Consider the following 19897-nt stretch of genomic DNA (forward strand, 5'->3'; position numbering starts at 1 on the left):
GTGCCGAGGCTGGGCAGGGGGAAAGGCTGCGACCCCCCCCCGCCCCCCGCAGCTCCGCACCAGCCCCTTGTCCAGGAGCGTTTACACGAGGCGTTAATTCTGGGCGCGACGCTCCGAAAGCGCGATCGATGCCGCGCTTACGGTGGTGGAGCTTTTGAATAGTAAAATGACATTTTGCTCTCGCAGCCTCAGTATTTATCTGATGGAAGCGCTCCATGACAAATCACCAACGGAATGGAACGGCCGTGCCCGCCAACGACCACCAAACGAGATGCGGCACGACCTCATAGGCACCGCGGCTCAAACGCCGCTGCCCGGGCAAGGCTTTCTGGGCCGTCCCGTGCCCATCCCGTCATCTCTAAATCCAGAAAAACACGTCTGTGCCCTCGCCTGGAGGTGTGAAACGCAGAACTGGGCCCTCGCCCAGGAACGCCGTACCCGGGCTGGGGACTCCGGGTGCTGCCGGAACGGTCTGCTGCCGCATCGGCATTCCAGCCCACCCGCAGCCTCCGGGCGCGGCGATGTGAATAACAGTGTATTTTTGGACGTGGTAGTTAAAAAAAAATTACTCGAAGGCAAACATAGAGTGTGCCTGGGTTTTTCAATTTAATTTAATAAATTATCTCGGCTCCAGTAATTATTTATTTGAAATAGGAATTTGCTGAGAGGCCTCAAGTCCTTTTAATGCTACATTAATAATGTAGCCATGGATTACTGGTGCAATTCTAAAGCAAGTTAAAAAGCCGCATCGCTTATTCCGTCCAGGTTTTGAAGCCGTTCTCGCCCTGAATGCGCAATTGCTCCGCTTGGAAGCACCCACCCTCGGCAGCACCAAAGAATCATAGAATCATAGAATGGTTAGGGCTGGAAGGGACCTTCAAAGGTCATCTAGTCCAACCTCCCTGCAAGTAACAGGGACATCTCCAACTAGATCAGGTTGCTCAGGGCCTCGTCCAACCTGGCCTTGAACGTCTCCAGGGATGGAGCATCCACCACCTCTCTGGGCAAGAGAGGTGCAGATGGAAAGAGGCGGCAGATGCGTTATCCCATAGTTAAAATCAGGAAAATAACCCCAAAAGAAGCAGCAGAGACACCCCAGGGACCTCCCCGCGAAGGGCAAGGTGCAGCGGTGCGAAGGATGCGGATCGAGACGCGCCGGGTGGCCAAAGCCCTCGGAGCGAGGGGGAACCGCGGGAGCCCTCATCGGATCGGAAGGGAAAACGTTTTCCTTCTGGCTGCGGGTGGCAAACCGCGCCGGCGCGGGTTCCCTCCGACTCCCCCCGCTCGACGTGCCCCTGGGCTCCCAGTCCATCTCATCAACTCCTCTATTTGCTTCCGCGCTCAGAACAAATACTTTGTGCGTGTTTGTACGGCGTTTTTTTACGACCCAGTCTGCCACTGGATTTCCAAAGTAAATGAAATATGGATGTGGCAGTCCTGTACCAGGGTGAAAGCTGTTCAATGCATACAGAAATTCACTTCCTTGGACAAAAAGCCATATAAAGGTGGCTAACAGCACATTAAAATCTGTTTGCTGCAGAAGACGAGTTTGTTTTCCGGTTGGCTGTTCAGAACAAGGGTCCCTACAGCTCCAGGCACCACCAGGCTGGAGGCGCTTCCATGGGGAAGCTCCTTTCCAGACACGAGGCAGTTGAGCTTCCCACGAGGGCAGAGCAACCATCCATCCATCCATCCATCCATCCATCCATCCATCCATCCATCCATCCATCCATCCAGATAGATCAATCTTTTCCCTGCCCCTCTCAGCCTACTCACCCTCCAGCACTGCACCGTTTGGGTGCGAACCGTGGAAAGCAGGAAAATGGCCAGCTCGGACTACCCCGAAGCAAAGGGAGAGCGCGGTTGGCCCTTCCTCTTCTCCCTTTGGCTGGGCTTCCGAGCGGCCCACGCCAATTCCCGCACCGGCCCCGGGCGACGCGCAGCTGTACGGGCTCAAGGTCGGCTGCGGACAGACGGGAACAGAAACCCTTCAGGCTTGTCGCTTTATTTTTTACTTTTTTTATTTTTTTTTCTTTCCTCCCGCTGCTGTTGATGATACCCTTTTACTGGAATAACTCGCTGATGCTGACAGATAAGCTTTTAGGATAGTGAAATCTCCCTGACACTTTAAGTGCCCTAAATGACAAAACAAGGACGCGCAAAATTATCCCGCGCGCACTCGATGAAACACAACTTGTCAGAAACTCGCGTGCCGCGTCAGCCGCCCGGGCCCCGGCGAGGACGGGTCACCCTCCCGGCCCCGGCGCCCGTCCTTGCGGCGGACGAGAAAGCGGAATGGCGTGGGCAGAGGGAAAAGGGAGGAAAAGTGCGAAACGTGGGGCGCGGTGAGAAAGAGCTTCCCGAGCCGCGGGGATGGAGGCTCCTCCTGGCGTCGCGGCGGCCGCTCCCCGCGGCCTCCCGAGTGATGGATGGGGACCAAACGGCTGTAAATTGCCGGGTGCCGAAGCCGGGGTGTTATCTGTTGTGCCGAAGGAGCCGCGGGCTCGGGGCGGTGCGCAGGGCACCGACTGTCAGTCAAGCGCCGAGTGGCACGGGGATGGTGAGAGATCCGCTCCCAGCGCCCTCGGGGAAAGGGAAGAAAGGGGCATCCGTCAGCCGGGCGCGACTTCGGGTGAGACTGAGACCGAGCCCGGCAGAGAAAGTATTTTGAGACAGAAAACAATTAGCCGGTGAGCCGAGCGGCACCCAATTATCCCTGCGGTGCAGGCTCCCAGCCTTGTTCTCCCACCCTCTGGGATGAAGGATGCTCTTGTGTGGCACAACTGTGTCCCGGCCCCGCGGTACCATAACGGTACCCGCGGCTGCAGTTGCGGGCGCCCCGCCGGCGGGGGAGCTCCGAGACCGGCGGAGAGGCCGGGCCAGCCCCTGCCCGCTCCGCTTCTGCTCGAGGGTGGATCGCCGTCCTCCGAAAACCAACAGCGGTGGGATGGAGAGTGGCGGCGGGATGGAGAGCGGCTGCGGGATGGAGAGCGGCTGCGGGATGGAGAGTGGCTGCGGGATGGAGAGTGGTGGCGGGACGGAGAGCAGCACTTCGTGTATCGGTCCCCGAACCTCTGTCGCGCTCCGGAGGATGCGGTGGGAAGCGTTCCTTGGCCCATCGCAGGGGGGCTTGGTTTGTTTTTTAGCACAGAAATTGGGCTTTTTGCTTGCTAAAGTAATGCGACTGGAAAAAAACAAACCAACCCCAAATCGTCTTCCTCAATCAAAGATTTCAGCATGAGGAAGAGTTCACCAGTCGCAGGCGTTGTCCCGAAGGACCCGAGAGCAGCGCCCGGGCTGAGGACACGGATCCTGGCTGCTTCCGAGCAGCCTATCTGCCTGTGGTGCACTGCACCCGGGGCCTCCAGTGCCCCCCCGGCAGGGCAGCTCCCGTGGGCACCTGGAACGGGGTCCGGCCCTGGGCTGGCCACAGCGCATCTCGGGATAAAACCCACGGCACGCTTCCAACGACATCACGCGCGTTCGGCTGTACTCGGCGCCGCAAAGACGCCCTCTTCTCCTCCAAAGCCAATGTTTGCCAAGCGAACAGACCGACAGATAAAGGAGAGGGAACAGCAAAAGAGATTGTCTGCGTCAATCAGGCTGCAAGAAGCGCAGTCGTTCTGCGTCTGCTTTAATCCCCTTAAACGTTTTCCTGACTTACAGAGGAAATTCGGAAATAAACGTGCAGCCTGTGCAAAGGCGCAAAGTGGAGAAGCCGCCCCGCAGCCTCCGCTACCCCTGGACACCGCTCCTCTCCCGCACTGCACCAGCTCCACGCACTGCACTTGAATAAAATGAAATAAAATAATATAAAATAAAATAAAATTAAATAAAATGAACACGTGCTCCCACCCCAGGCAGGCGAGACCGGAGGGAGGACCGCGCTCCCCAAACTTTGCAGAAGGGAAACGAAGCGCAGAGGGACGAAGTGATCTGCTTAAGGTCGCGTGGGGAATTTGTAGCAGAGCCAAGAACCGAGCTGAGATCTCCTGGGTCCTCACCCGCTTCTTCCGCGGCGAGATATTCCTTCCTCTTCCCCTCTAGGTCGCCGAGTTAAAAATAAAACCGCGTTTCCTTTCCCTTTGGCAGCAACGTGACTTCAGCGCAGAAGTCTGGTCGGTGAACTGCCAGGGCCGCGGCATCGCCGCGGCGCTGCCTGTTCCCCTGCGGCGCCCTCGTGCTCTGCGTGGTTCAGGGTGTGAGTGTGTCTGCACGTTCCCTGTTCCCTTCCCTCGGAATAAAACTGCCTCTGGTAACGAGCTGCTGCGTGCGACCGTGACCCCCGAAGAACCACGGCAGCCGCTCTCCCGCGCCCCGACGGCATCGCTGCCGTTGCCGCGGTCGGGCTCGTGGTGTCTCCCGAACACAGAGAGCTGCGGGTGGAGGGAGAGGGAAGAAAAGCAGCGATTTTTAGGGAGCATGGCGATGAAGCCGGGGTGGGAACGCCGCTCCCAGCCCCTGGCTTTCCCTTGGGCGGCCGTTTTAAGACACCCCAGGTCCCGCAGTCAGAGAGCAGCCCCAAAGGTACGGACTCTCTTTCCAGGTGTAACCCTCTCGATCCAAAAGGGAACAACAATCTCCCACAGGAATGAAGATCGGTTTGTTCCTCATTTGCAAAGGGGAGGAGGAGAGAGGAGCCCCAGCCGAGTTCCCGTGCCGCGTGGGCATCTGCACAAGCCTGGCACCCGTGGCACGTGTCGGCAGAGAAGGAGCGTGTTCCCCCTCACCAATCCCTTCTGATCGGCATCAGGCACCGGGCATTGGCACTCTGCCTTCCCCCACCTCAGGCCCATACCCACGGCAGCCGTGCACGTTTCGGACCACGTTTTCGGTCTGTGAGCCCCTGCAGAGGACGGGCTGCCCGGGCACCGGGGGCACCCTGGGGAGGCGACAGGCTGGGGAAGGCTCGGCAAGAGAAACGGCCACGCTTGAGCCGTTTGTTTAAGGGGCCGCTCATCCCAGAACCCGGGGATTTATGTCCTGTGCTTTTTTAAAATACACCCATCATTGCTGACTTCTCAGCTCTGTCCTCCAGTACCACAGACGTGCCCACAGCGCCTCTCCATGCGCATCATCCCATCACCAAAACCACCTGGCACGCTCCCTGGGGGACGAGACTTGTGCCGTCCCTGGCCCACCCCAGCAGCAGGGCACCACCAGCGTCCCATGGGAGTTTAGATAAACAGGGCTAATCAACCCCCCCCCTCCAGAACAAGAGGTTCCCAGTAAAACAGATGAGGGGAATCGTATTCCCATCACGAACGGCTTCGCCGAGCTGGCCGGGAGCTCGACACGGGCACCGTGGTGGGGAAAAGACACTGCCCTGCCCGATGTTCCCAACGCTCCATCTGGCTCCATTACCCATCGGCAAAGCGGGGCTGGCGGGGGCGGGGGGTTGACCCCGCGTGGGATTCCCGGCACTACGATGCAAATGCAGCTGAAATTTTCCGTGTCGGCGCAGGCTCTGCCACCCAGCTCGCCGCGGCAACGGCAGAGCCGGAGCCGGCGGAAGAGCTTCAAGACCAGCTCGGATGAGGTCTTTCTAGAAAAGTCAGCTCTCCCTAATGGATCTGCTTTAATTTCAGGCAGCGAAGATGCAAACAATATGTTCTGGGACAATTATTTCCCTTTCCAGAGGGACGGAGTCGCTTGGTCTAGGGTCTTCCTGGTGTCCTCTGCTGTGTGCTCTAATTGCCCCGAGATGCTCTACCTGGAGAGAGCCTTAATACATAATTATATACCATTAGCGATGAGAATAACACGACAACTGCTTTGGATAATCACCCAGAGCACAATTTCTGCCAGTCTCCTAGATACCACAGACACATAAGTATCGGTCTCATTTTGTACGAGAGAGTATTTGGGAAGAATTATTTAAAGCCGGTAATAAAAACTGCAGAGACACAATCCCGGTTTCACAGGGCTCAGATTAAAACCAAAGGGAAAATTCACTGCAAAGGCCAATCAGATGGTAGGATTAAATTTTTTTTTTAAAAAAAAAACGTAATTAAGAGCAGAGTTAAGGTAGCAAAAAGGAAGCCAGCCTTCGGAAAACGCGCTCGCCTGGAGATCGTGTGGGTATCTGCTGTTGATTTAAGGACTTCGAGAAGCTGCACTGCCATCCCTAGGTAAACCCTTCTCGCGATTTATGACCCCGCTGCTGAGAATTTGTCCCATGTTTCTTGCCTGAACTTCTCTGTTTCTAACCACGAGGTATGATTTTGCCTTTCCCTATTCCGCTCAAGAGCCGTCTGCTCTCCAAAACCCCCCTCTCCTCTGGGCAGCAGCAGAGGCGAGTGCTGCCTTAGCCAACCCTTACAGCTTCCCTGCCCATTTTCTTCCCTTTTCCCAGTCGTTTTTCCATGCTCAGCTGAGTCCAGACTTTTCCAGAGCCCTTTATGCCCACTTTCTGGAAACCACCCTTCGCCACGCCGAGCCCACGGAATGGCAGGAGGGGATGTGCCAAGATCTGCCTCCTCCAGCTGTGGCTCTGCTTGAAAACATCCGTCTTGTCCAACGCCTCGCAGAAGCTCCCAGCTCACTTCTCATCCACCTCCAGGACCCTCTCCCTCCTCCGTCCTCCCAACAGCACCATCGGGTTTTGATCTGCCTCCACGACGGCGAGAGCAGCGGCACGCACAACGCCGCGGGACGTGTGAAGGCTGCGGGAAGGACGGTCCCTGTTCGCCATGGGTCTGATGCTGCCGACCACTACGGGACCTCGCAGTCCTCGGGGCTTCCCTGCGGCACACGGCTGCGCAAGAGTAGTGGAGCGGACAAGCAGCGGGCGCTCCAGGACTTCGCCTGCTCTTTCCCTTTGAAGCGTTGTTTCGACCCGAAGGACGGCTCCATCAGCCCGTCCCTCGTGAAGCAAGAGCAGCAGAGACTGTCGGAGGTGCTCCGAGTCCCAAGGACGAGGCTGGCTGCTGCCAAGGTCACGGGCGCGATGACATTCATCTTCATTCCTCACCATCACCGCGCAGCCTGAGCCGGAGAGAACCGAGCCGCTTCCGGGCTGCGCGTTTTTAAAGGATGAGGGAGCACAGGACGGTTCAGGAGGAGATTGCTTCGTAAGACAATGGCTGAGCTGATAATGCCAGCTAAAGTCGGGCCACCGGGGACCTCTTACCATTTGAAGATCCAATCAACTTTAAAATATTACTGTCTCGGGCAGGCGGTGAGTCTTGGAATAGAAAACAAGCCATCCTGTTTTATTTACAACGTGGGGGGAAAAAAAGAGCACATTCTCCCTGTCCTCCCCCACCTATTGAAACACAAACGTCGCGTCGTCGTGTTAACGTCACGTTTCCAGAGCTCAACCTCTAAAACCTCTGGTCAAAGCGCCTAACGCTGCGCGGGACAAGCAGGCGGGACAGCTGCAGCGGGCTAGGGCGGCACGGACACGGACAAACGCCCCGGGGAGCATCTGATTCTCCCTCTCCGCCAAGTGAAACCTTCTCTGGCTCCACCATCAGTCCAGACATCACCGCCCCGGCATGGCTCGTCCGGCAGCAGTTGGGCCGCCTTGGGTTGGCAACTCTGTTTGGAAACTCCACGACCTTCGGGTGCATCCGGCCTTCTCCACCCCTCGGAACTGCTGTTCTGCAGCTACATCCCTCCTAACGATGAATTTCTGCAAGAAATTTGGCTGGGGGATAACCCCCCGTACGCTGCCGATCTGCCGCGATGCCGTTACGCGGCGCGGGAGGCTCTTTGCCACGAGCCCGTGCGCTACACACCTCTGCCGCTGCCTCGGAAGCGCTGATACGACACGTCATTATTTTACCCTAGCTGGTAGCCACAGCGGGACGGCGGCGGCGGCTGCGTTATATATTTTATCATAAAAACAAAAGCAACGACTACAACAGATTCTTAATAAAAACGTGTGTCTCTCGCCGGCGCGGAGCGCCGACTTAAACACTGTGTAACATCAAGCAATTTGCAGCGCCTGCACACGCGATCATGCAAACGTCCCCAAAGTGCCCCGTGAAAAAGTCAATAACATCAATAAAATCAACAACAAATAAAAAGCAGCCGGGCTCGGCGGCGGGCTCCGTTCCAGGGAAGCGTCTCCGCTGCCTTTGAAAGAGGCTTAGCGCGAGAAGCGGCCCCGCGCTCCTCCCCGAGACGCGTGCTGCCACGAAAATTAACGAACGAGGGCACGCCAAGCGGCGCCGCCCCGCGCCCGTTCTCCGAACCCATCCCAGCCTCCCACGGCGCTGCCTGTCCGTGGAGCATCCCCGGGGCTTCTGCAGGCACCGAGTCAGCCCAGGCACCTCCGGAAACTATGGCGATCCGAGCAACGGGTCAGAGCCGTCCTTGCCATCTACTGCTCTTTGCTGGGGCTTGCAGAACGTCCCCCAAAACTCTTATTTGCTTCTGCGTTGTCCGATGTTGCCCTTACTCTTCCCACCTGCCAGGATCCGAGTGCTCAAAGTGATGCTGCTGCTTTTATTATGTGCCCATCCATCCATCCATCCCCGAGATTCAAATTCATCCTCCTTTATGAAGAATTAACTTGTTGGAGCTGATTTATGAAGACTGGCAGGCACCTGTGCTGGAGCAAGGCTCTAATACGTTCATCACGAAGTCCTGTAGTTATTCCTAAAAGAGCTCATGTTAATGCCTCGCATTAAAATTCAAATTTTATTTCTACATAACTAAATGCCTCTCTGCAATCTTCGAGATATGCCCTTCAGAACCTGGATGTTTTACTTATTTATTTATTTCTGGGGGCAGGGATCGAAGCGACGAGGGCGAAGTTTCCCACCAGCCAGGGTGCCGTCGGCGCGGGGCGGCGGGTCGTGCGTTCGCCGTGCGTGACGCGTGGCGGGTCTCACATCAGACGTGACTTGCTCTGGTTAACGCAGGTAACGGAACCGTTCTCCTTAACTTTTTCTAACTCCGCTTTTACCAACGGGAGCCAGATGGTGCCGTGAAAAACAACGATTTTAGCCTCATCCGCAGCTGAGAAGCCAGGATGGCTCTGAGCGGGAGGCAGCGACGGGCCGGGCTTGGAGCACCGCTGGCCATGGCCATCGCCCAGGCCAGCCAGGGAGCGAGCAGATGTCTTAATCCCGCTCCCACCCCTGGACTTGCTCCAAGCCAGGCTGAAGGCAGTGGAAATCTTCCCATCGGCTCCTGCCGGCTTTGAGCCAGGTGGTTTGTGGCATACTGAGCTCGTGGGACACGAGACGGAAAGAGACAGAACGCCCGAGCGGACCCACGAGTGGTTTTTGCTGCGAAGAGGACGCAGACGCAGCCCTCCAGGGAAGCGCTTGAGACCCTCCCACGGAACTCCGGCATCGCTTGGCACGGCGAGCCCCCCGAGCATCCTCGCTGCGGTGGCGTGCCTGGTGCGCTCCTGCCCACATCCTGTTTGCTCGGCGGCGGCGCCCGGCTCAGCACCACGGGACGGGACGGGCCACGCACTACCCGCGTCCATGTGCTGTCGGTGCCGCGGGGGACGGACCCGCTCCCGCGTAGGCGCTTGTTTTCGCGGGGCGGTGGGGAAAAGGCCAGCTAACGCACTGCTGGCCGCCGACCTCCCTTCTCCGCGTCCTTTGGAGCTGAGCTAACCGCTGGCGTTGAGCCCCCTCTGTTTATTCCACGCGAAGCTCGGCTGACATAAATTACAGAGCATTAGCAGGAAGAAAAGGAGGAAGACAATGCAAAATGCCCTCCCAACTAACTTTGCTAATTAAACCACCTCTGAAGCCTTCCCAAACATCCCTATGTTATGACAACGTGAATAGCACGTTGCAGTGAAACTATGAAATTTATATTGTGCAGATAAAATTCAAATGAGCCCATTATTACCCTGTAACAGCGGCTGAGCCGCCGCACCGCGCCGAGCCCGAACGAGGCTTTATTCACCGCCCAGGGACGGGCTCCTCCGGCCTCCCCCATCGCTCCCTGAGAAAGCACTAACAAAAGACACTCAAAGTAGGTTTTCCAGTTATTGAGGCTTTTAATCGCTTCAAGTAAATAACTGGAAGGACGGGCTTTTCGGAGGGTGGCCCACAGAAGCCTCTCCTGCGCCTCCGGGGGGTTCCGAAATGTCACGGGCTGGCGCTCGGCGAGGGCTCTCCTTGTGCTCTGCCACCCTGTGCCAAAAGGAGCGATTCTTTAGGTGGTCCCAAAGGCAGAGGGGTCGTTTCTCCTCCCGCCTGCTCTCACCGAGACGCCCACAACACAGAGCAAACGTGTCCCTGCTGATTTTCCCACTGGGTTAGAGCAGACGGCAGCAAATTTCCGGGCCGTGATGCTACGGCGCGCAAAGCGGGAATTGGTTGTCCTGACCAGAGTCGCACTCGTTGCGGAGGTTCACGGGCTCCCCCCATGAAGTTCTGAACCACCACGAGGGTCACGAGGATCCGGCCGGCTTCCCGAGAGCTGCTCTTCCCGCACAGCGTGTTTTTGGCTAAAATAATGTTTCGGAAACAGGGAGCAGCCTCCTCCCCCTCAACCCTCCAGTTGCCTCTGTCCGCTGTTGAACACAGATTTTTGCAATACTCCTCGTTATCCCTGTGCCAAAACCAAACCTCATCGTGTATTTCTGCAGAGATGGTAAGAGGAGAGACAGCTCGGGATGTTTACTGCTGTTTATCCTTTGTATTCCGACCGTGCCAAGAGGCCCCGGGCACTGTACACGCACAAGAAGGCATGTTTCCCCCAGACCCATGAAAGTTAAAAAACACAGAGACTGCGGGATGAGAGCTCACCCTAAAAAGTCATATGTGACTATGAAGTGATTCTATTCCAGACCCAGATGAGGAATTTCACAGCCCAGTTTCCATTCTCAAGCCGTTCCCTTCTCCGGTGCGTCGCGATATCCCGATCCGCAGGCGGGAAGAACGGGTCCCAGTGTGCCGGCTGCCCTGCGGCACGCTCGCTGCTCCCCTGCGCGATGCCGCGTTCCGCCCCGCTCCCTCCAGCGCTTTCGAAAACAGTTTAAATCCAAGAAACCAAACGCAGAAGGTGAGGGGGCTTCGAGGATCCGCAAAGCTCCGGCAAACGTAAAGACGGAGCGTATGTATATTTAATAAGGAATAATCCCGTATCACGCCGCTCAGCCTCACCGCAAACGGAGGCAGCGATTTGCCGAGCCCCTCCGAGCGCTGCCTGCTCCGCTCTCCCTGATCCATCGTTTCTCGCGAGCAGGAGAGACTGAAGAGCAGGGTTGATTTTGGGGAGAACGAAGCTTCCAGGTCTCGTTTCCCACCCGCATCCAGGATTCACAGCAAAGTTGGGGCGCGTGCCGGCCGGGGGCATTTCTAGCATGGAATGATTAGCTGCTAATTACGTTTCACAACATCTGCTACTTGCCACCGTTCGTTTTATTATTTCTACTTTAAAAAAATCGGAAAACGTCGAATCTTTTGTTGCCTTGGAAATCGCGACGAGCGCGGCAGGAGACGCGGCAGCGCTTAGGGACCGCGCCGATGACCGCGCCGCCGGCCCGGTTCTTTGGTTAGCTGTTTATTTTGGGCACAGCAGCCAAACCGTTTGTGCATTTAGGAGCTGGAAGACACACGAGGTGTTAAAGGGAGGGAACTAAACCACGGGTGGCACGGCGTGGCTTCCATAGGGCTTGGAGAAAAGCTCTTTGCCCAGGAGGATCATAATGACTTTTTTAAGTCTTGAGCGGTCCGGTGGGTTGGATCCTCAGAGGCTTTCCGTGCTCCCCATGTTCATACTTCAAAAGGAAGGGGAAGAAGTCCCGAATAGCACCGTGCTGTTGACCAAAGCCCGGCGCAGAAGGAGACACCGGTCGGGAGCTTTTCGCTGCTGCCAGACGGAACCACCACCTCGCTCGGCCTCGGCGGGCACGGCATGGCTATGGCATGCTCTGTTTCATAAGCCAAGGAGCCGCGTGCGCGTCTCCGGCCGTACGTGCCGTCAGAGAAAGCCAGATTATGTTGCTCCGGGCACCAGCGTTTAGAAGAAAATGGCTTTCTTTCATCTGTCCAAGTAAATCTCTTCCCAACGCTCGCGAGCCTGATTGCTGCCAATTTCCGCTGCAGAAACGCAGCCATTTGGAGGGGAAGGCATTAGTGACTACAAGATACTCATAACATTTCAAATGAAGCACTTACTCTTTCCTTTTCTTTCCCCATCCCACCTCAGGCTGTGTCTCTTCCAGCGTTCTGCTATCTGTATCTGAGAAAAACAGATATTTGTGTGCTTGAGCTCCATCTGGCACGGTCCCCTGCCCGGACGTGAAGGTGTTTCTGCTGAGAGGGATGAGCCCCCTTTGCAGCTGGGGCACTATACATCTATACATACATAAATAAATATATATAGATGTATATGGAGTGGAGGACTTGGAGCATCTCCCCTTGATGCTGTGCAGAGCCGCAGCCTTTCAGGGTGCGCAGGGGTGCCAGGCTGCGACCACTTTCCGCTCGCCCTTACGTGCCGGAATATTGCCACACATGTTTTGAAAAATTACCCGTGGCTCGGAGAGCTCGGCGATACAATAAGCTCCACATCAACATTAATGAACCCTTGTCTCTCCTGCGAGAGAAAGCTAATGCAATAACAGCGTTGTATGCCGCAAACAAACGCTCGAGACAATTTTTTTAAGCACCAGGCAGTAAACAGGACCTAAAATATCCTCATGAATTACAAGAGTCTAAAATCCTCTACTGAGAAATTAATTTAATAGCAGTAAATACTGGAGCAATTTCCCCCGTGTGAAATGCCACCGCGACGTTCAGTTAAAAAGCTTCGTTTAAACGGCACGTGGGCACTTGCACGGGGACGGAAATATATTTCATCCCATAATGGGATTTTGGCTGCACGGGAGAGGAAAAACCTTCTTCCCTCCCGTGCCGGCACCGGGACTCGGAACACGCCTTCCCCCACGGGAGGAGCGGGATAAAGCAGAGGGAGAGCAAGCTGCAGGGGAGTCGCAAAGGAGAAAAAATAAATTAACAAATTGGGAATGCACTGCAGGTTTGGGGGATTTCTTCAAATTCAGCCCCCCCGGCCACAAATTGGCCATTGTTGACTTTCAGTTGGCCGCAGGAGAAGGGGGACGCGGCGGCAGGGCGGGTAGCTCCCACGGATTTGTTGGACAAGGCTTCACGTCCCGGAGGGGCCTCGTCTCCGAGAAGCGACATCTGCCCGGATCGCGGATCGGCGCCTGCGCTCTGCGGCCGCGGGGAGATCTGGGAGGGGACGGCGGAGCCGGCACGCCGGCCGTCAGGGAGGAGAATTATGTTAATCAGAGCAGCCTTCTCCCGCATCTGTTCGGCTGCTATTCCAGGCAAAATTAATAGGTCTAAGGAAAGATCCGATCGTAACGGCAATCTGGTCCGCGCAGCGGGAGATTTCATGAAGGAGTTGAACTGTGGCTCACTGAAAACACTTAAAGTAATTAGTGACAGGGCTGCTCGCTTTCTTCCCTTTTTAATAGTAATAACGGTTATTAATGTTTACAAATCGCAGCATCTCGCTGGAAAAAAAGGGATGGCCGGAGCGGTCACCCAGGGAAAGCGGGCGCTCCCAAATTCGGCATCCGCACTCCCTTGGGGACAGATTTTCTCTCCCCCAGCTCAAGCAGCCACTGGAAAGAGCCTCTTCCAGCATGGCCGAGACCAAGCGCTCGCAGACGGACATCGGTTCCGAGTCCGAAACAGCGGTTTGGCACCGAGGAGCGATGGTGCGGCCGCCACGGCGCGGGGAGATGCTGTGGTCTCCCCTGCGAGACAGCCGGCGCGGCGAGGTGGGAACCGCTCGTTGGTAAATCATAGAATGGTTTGGGTTGGAAGGGACCTCAAAGATCATCTAGTTCCAACCCCCCTGCCATGGGCAGGGACACCCTCCACTACACCAGGTTGCCCAAAGCCCCATCCAACCTGGGCTTGAACACCTCCAGGGATGGGGCATCCTGTAGGATGTATGGAGAATATGTAGGAGAAGCTCGAATCAACCTGAACTTTAGGAAAGAAGAAAGATAATTGAAATATAAACAGAAGCGTTTGTTCCGAAGATTTATGGCAAGCACTCGACTCTGCCTGAAGATTAATCAGGGAAGTATAATTATGTCTTTGCACAAAAAAATTATTAAAACCCCTCCCCGCCCCAAACAGCGGAGGGAGGAGACGGCCGATGCTGCCAAACCGCGCGCGAGGCCGAAGGCTTGAGGAAAGCCGCCCGCCGTGGGGACGCTGCTGCGCGGGGACCGGGTCATGCAAGGGCTGACGGGCTCTGCTCGGCTCCGCGGGTCTCACGACACCTTCCCTCGTTTCCTGCAGAGATGCTCCATTTCTCCCCGAAACCCCACACTTCCATGCTGGGATTTTGCTGACGCGCTGCACGGTGCGCAGAGAAAACGGGGAGCAGCGGGGCCACGTCCCCTTCCCTCGCCCACCAGCCTCTGGTCCCTGTATTGGATGACGACGGGAAAACTAACCCGGACTCGCTTTCACTGGAAACTTGGAGCAGAACATCACAGTCAGGGCACGCAGGAGGCCACGCTGCCGCCTGGCACCTCGCCACCTGTCCGCCCCCCCCCCCCCACCCCCTCCAGAGCCCTTTCTGGGGACACAAGGTGTCATTCCAGCAAGGAGCTGTTTTCTCCGCTCTCCTCCTTTCCCTGCAGCCCCCACGGACTCTCCAAGGACGTTTCGAGGCATAATTACGGCGCTGGATGTTATCACCCGAGCTCGTGTGACCGGCTCATCATCCCAGGGCTGCTGCTCAGTGGAGCTTCTCCATAACCCCATTAGAGCTGTGGACGGGCAGGAGGAGGTGGATGTGGCACTGTCAGCCGCATGTTCCTCCCTGGAAAGGGACGGAGCAGCCAGGCCGACGCGAGAGATGGATCTGCAGGGAACTGCGGGTGTGCGTGTGTCCAACCACGTGTGACGAGCACAGAGATTTGTTTGACATCTCCCTGCACACGAGGTCGGGTCGTACTCGGCAGCTGCTGACTCAGGCGGCCAGGATGCTGCGGAGCTGCTCCTCCCGGGCTGCCGGAGGGCAGGATGCTCCCCCGGCATGCCCATTATCACCGAATCACCGATGCTTGGACCGGCAATGCCTCCCTTCGCCAAACCTTTCAGCACTTCCCCCATCGTTTAGCCACGTGGCAGCATCTGGTGGATGCCCCCTCTCTGGAGGTGTTCAAGGCCAGGTTGGACGGAGCCTTGAGTAGCCTGATCTAGTTGAGAGGCGTCCCTGCCCATGACAGGGAGGTTGGATGAGATAGTCTCTGAGGTCCCTTCCAGCCTATGCCATTCTATTTCTTAAAATTCATCCCCCCCGGCCACAAATCGGCCATCGTTGACTTTCAGTTGGCCGCAGGAGAAGGGGGACGTGGTGGCAGGGCGGGTAGCTCCCACGGATTTTTTGGACAAGGCTTCTTCATTCCCCATAGAATCAAATTCTATGATTTTTCTGTACGGAGGCACTTTGGAATAGGCCATCGGAGAGTGGCTCGCCAACTGAAATACAAAAGGAGGAAATGCCTCCCTCGCAGCCTCAAAGTTGCTCCCTGCACCGAGGTGTCCCGCTGCCCCGGGCTGCGCACAGCCGAGCGTTGCCCCGCGGGTCCCCGGCTCACCGGTGGGCCCCGCGGCAGCTCTCCATCGCGAGGCAGAGCACGTCCTCCGCTCGCCGCACGCGCCAGCTGGGAGACGGGTCTCTGCTCTTCACGTTATTTACTTTTTATAGACCAAGCTGTGACCCTGGCCTGCCTTTTAAAGCTGATCTGTCATGGACTTCTCTCCTCTCCCGCTCATCCCCCGGCAGAGGGGAGGACGGTGCGCAGGGAGGGAGGCAGGGTTGGTTCTGCAGCCTCGGCGCCGGGGACGGAGCCGGCAGCAGGGAATTCCCTGTGCCCTGTGCAGCCGTGGGACGGCTGCTCTGCCTGGAAGCATCACGTCCCGCAGAGCCTGTTTGACATTCACCAAGCCGGACCGATGCGAGAACACGCACGCGCACCCCTCCTCTGCAAAACTCGGGGGCTGAGCAAACAGAAAGCAAGAAACAAAAGGCGGCGCTGTCATCGTGCACCGAGCTGAGCCCGAGAGCCTCCAGCAGAGCACACCGAGTGCTTTGTCCAGCGCATCGGCAGAACAGGTGAAATAACCGAGGTCAGGGATGAGGCCACGATTCCCATGAGCCGAGAACATCAACGCAAGGGGTCAGAGTGATTTTTCCTGAGTCAGACAAGTGATGGCAGATCCTCTCCTCTCAGCTGGAAGAAGAGGACAGAGAAGGCTTTTTTCCCCTTCCTTTAGATGACCTTCGCTCTCCAAGAGAGCCCACGCCGTCCCTGGGCATTTAGCAATCCCGCCACACCTCAGCAGCTCCACGGGGAAGCGGAGGCAGCCCCCAGCCCTGGCACAGCGGAGCCTGGCTGCCTGCGGCCCCCACAACCCCCGAGGGGCTCATGTTGGAAAGGAGGGAGCTGCAGTGTCCCTCCTTTCCCTGCTGCCTCTGTGGTGCCAGTGACTGCCCACGATGGAGCACCAAGATACCTATATAGACACACACTATACATCTATCTATATATCTGTCTGTCTGTCTCGGGATGGAGCATCGCTATACGTTTATAGACACACACTATATATATACACACACGGGCCACAGGATGGCCGGCCTCAGCACTGAAGGCAGAGACAAGGCAGTTCCCCCTCCACCCGTACCCCGGGACACGAGCACACGGATGGCATCCTGCACGGTCCTTCGTCCCGCACATCCAGATGCCGGCATCAGCGTGGCCGGGCTGTAGCCCAGCATTGACTTTCAGACGCGCTCACCCATCGTTGCCTTCTCTTCTCCCGTCTCCGAGCAAACCTCAGAGCCCCTGCGTCTTTGCGAGGAAAGGAACGGAAACGCTCCAGGCTATCGAGGCCGGTTTCTGCTCAGTTTGGTTTCTTCTTCTCTGTGCGCAAGGATCTCGGAAAACAAAGTCATGGATAAAATCCTCTAAATTATTTGAGGAATAAAAAGGCCTCGGTGTGCGCCAGGCAGGCTTTAGGGGAGCGGGGGGGAAGAGCCAGTCAAAAAGCTACTGCTGAGCATATTAAAGAATGGCATTATCAAGTGGAACAGACAAGACATGTATATAATGCATAAGCAGCGTTCGCTGCTTCTCCAAACAACTCGTAGATCACCAGGACACAAGCTCCTGGGAAGAGCAAAAAGGAAGAGGGCGCCGAACGCGCGATAGCATCGGAGGAGACGTGTCTGCCACCGAGGGAGAGAAAAAAGCCGTGTCGAACCCGGGGCTCGGCGATGTCTGTGGGCTGGGGGACGACCCACAGGCTCTGCCCACTGCAGCCCGAGCAGCGATGCCCCATGCGCCTCCGCGCTCTCTCCCACCTCCTGGCACAGCGAGAGGTGCCAGGCTCGCGCGTTTCGACCCACGGTGCCAGCGGCAGCGTTGACCCCGGACCACGACGGGGCCCGACGGTTCGGCACTCATCTGCCAGAGAGTGACCTTCAGCCGCTGAAGAGGAGATGTTTTTAAAAACTCGGAAGCGTGAGGAAGGTTCATTTGCTTTCTCATTTAGCATATTAAAAGGGTATTATCGCTACAAACGAGACATCTAAACGAGCCCCCGGTTGCAGCTTTGGAGAACGCTTTAGATGGAAGGTGCCGGGCAACGATTAACGCGCAGCACACAGCCCATTCATCGTCCGTAAACAAGGCGGGACGCGCTCTCTCTTCCAACGCGCGACGGGAGGTCTGTGACGGAGCTGTGCACAGGCAAAGCAACGACACAGAGAAGCGGAAAGTGTTGGGAACACGCACGGGTCCGGTGGCTCTGACCGGGGTCCCCTCCTTCCCGCGCTCCGGCTGTTCCAGAGAAGCTGTTATTTGCGGCTGCGGCAGCTCACGGGACACGCAGACGCGCTCCGCAGGCACTGGCAGCCCTGAAAGGCCGTCCTGCTCCTTCTGCCTTCACCAGGGTCTTCTTCCCTCCTCCACCTCCTCCTCCTGGCTTTGTAAAACCCTCTTTGCTGGAAAGCCCGAGTCCCGCGACATCCGTCTCTCCCCTCCTAAATGGGTTTGCCAGCCGTGCTACGGCCGCAACGGCTCCCAGCTCCCGCTCCCGCGTTCTGGAGAGCCTGAAAACAGCTCATCCCTGAGCCACCTTAGAGCTGCCAACCTTCCCCCCACCTTAGTGTTGTGACAGAGCAGATGACAAAGGTCTCGCTGGCGCGGCCCAGCAGGGAAGCGAGATGGTTATTATCCGTGGGTTCCGACAGCTGCTCGCGGACCTGCCGTGCCTCCCGAGCGCCTCCGGTGAGAGGGGACTGCAGAGGCCACGTCCCCTCGGCAGCGCCTGTCCCCAATTGCTGCTGCTCCGGAACACGCCAGCACCTCACGCTTCTCGCCCTGTTCCAACGCAAGGACGCGGCGGGAAGCGGAGCCTCGGAAAGCTCCCGCCGCGGAGAAATCAGTCACTTTAATTACCCCCTCGCACTGTATTTATCTCCATGAAAGGTCCCTCGCTCCTTTGTCACTGACTGGCAGGGTTAGCAAAAAGCAGCGGCGATGATCTATAGGCGTGTTTATTTATTCCGACAGCACCGCCGCAGAAGCGGGAGCCTCCCCGCCCTTGGCTTTTCCGGCAGCCGGTGGGATTTGCAGACCCCGTTCCCCGCCAAGGGACCGGGTTGCGGGGAGGGATGGTGGAGCAAAGGGGCGCTCTGGGTCCTGGGCTGCCATGGGTCTCTGACCCGGCTGCTCGCTTGGGCCGTCCCGGGGCGAAGGGGCTGCTGGCACGCTTGGCACGTCGCTGCCTGGAAGGCGTCTGGGTGCGGGTCCCACCGCACGATGGCTCGGGAAGGAGGGGGACAGCCCCGCTCCATCGGCCATGCAGGCACCGCGCGCTGGGAACCACCCAGGGCTCCACGTGCTCAAACGCATCCGTCGGCTGCGGGTTTTTTTGGTGTTTTCCGCACTAAGAAGCGATTGCTGCCGCCGCGCAGCCCCCAGCCCTCTCCGGCCACCCGCGGCGGAGTGGGAGGCGGTTCTGGTGAACGCCACGACTCAGGGGCTGCGTAATAACGCAACAGAGGAGCTGAGCCAAGAGGACCATCCCAGATAACGGTGATTCAGGGAGCGAGGGCACCTTCTCCCCCTGCTATGGAAGCGAGGAGAGGCAGAGGGAGGGCAGCGTGGCTCCTTCCCCATCCCTGGAATGGCATGGGCTGCGGCAGCCCTGGCAGCTGAGAAGCACTTTCTGCTGCGACGGGTTTTTCTGTGATTGACCCCAATTCCAGGAGCCAGCCCGCACGGGCTGAGCGCGTCACGCCGGTCAGCTGCTCAGCCGGAAAACTCAGCTACCCAAACACATCGGAAACGGAGGGCAGTACCACCGGAGGGCAGGCAGCATGGCCGTGGATGCCAGCTGCGGTGCAGCATCCCCGGGAGAGCCTGGTGTGTGCAGAGACCTGCGCAGACCCCGGGCCACCCCAGCACTGCCCCGTCCGCCCATGCTTGCCAGGTGCCAGGAGCCACCTGCGGTGCCCATTTGCTTAAAGCTTCTCCATGAACTTGCAGCGTGGCAGCACAGCAAAAGCAGAAAACCCCAAGATAAGGGCAGAGGGTGCCATGGTCTGCTTTACTCGTTTCAGGTTTTCGTTCAGGAGCACAGGGTACAGGAGAAACGAGCGAGCGTGTTCCTCGCTTACAAACAGAAGGGTTGTTTGTGTGCAAAAAGTGCCAGAGCCACCAAAACACACTTCTCCAAACAAACCAAACAAACCGGCCGGTGTTTATAATCAAAGCTAAAGCATCTGCTTTGCCCGGAGCGTGATGCCACGGGGTGCCGAAGGCAGCCTTGAACCTGCTTCCCCTGAGGCCAAGGGCCACGAGAACCTGGTCTCTGTAGGGTGAACGGCTTTACGAACATCGGAGGGGAGC

Source organism: Tauraco erythrolophus, chromosome 26, assembly GCF_009769465.1.
Source record: "Tauraco erythrolophus isolate bTauEry1 chromosome 26, bTauEry1.pri, whole genome shotgun sequence".
NCBI classification, from domain to species: domain Eukaryota; kingdom Metazoa; phylum Chordata; class Aves; order Musophagiformes; family Musophagidae; genus Tauraco; species Tauraco erythrolophus.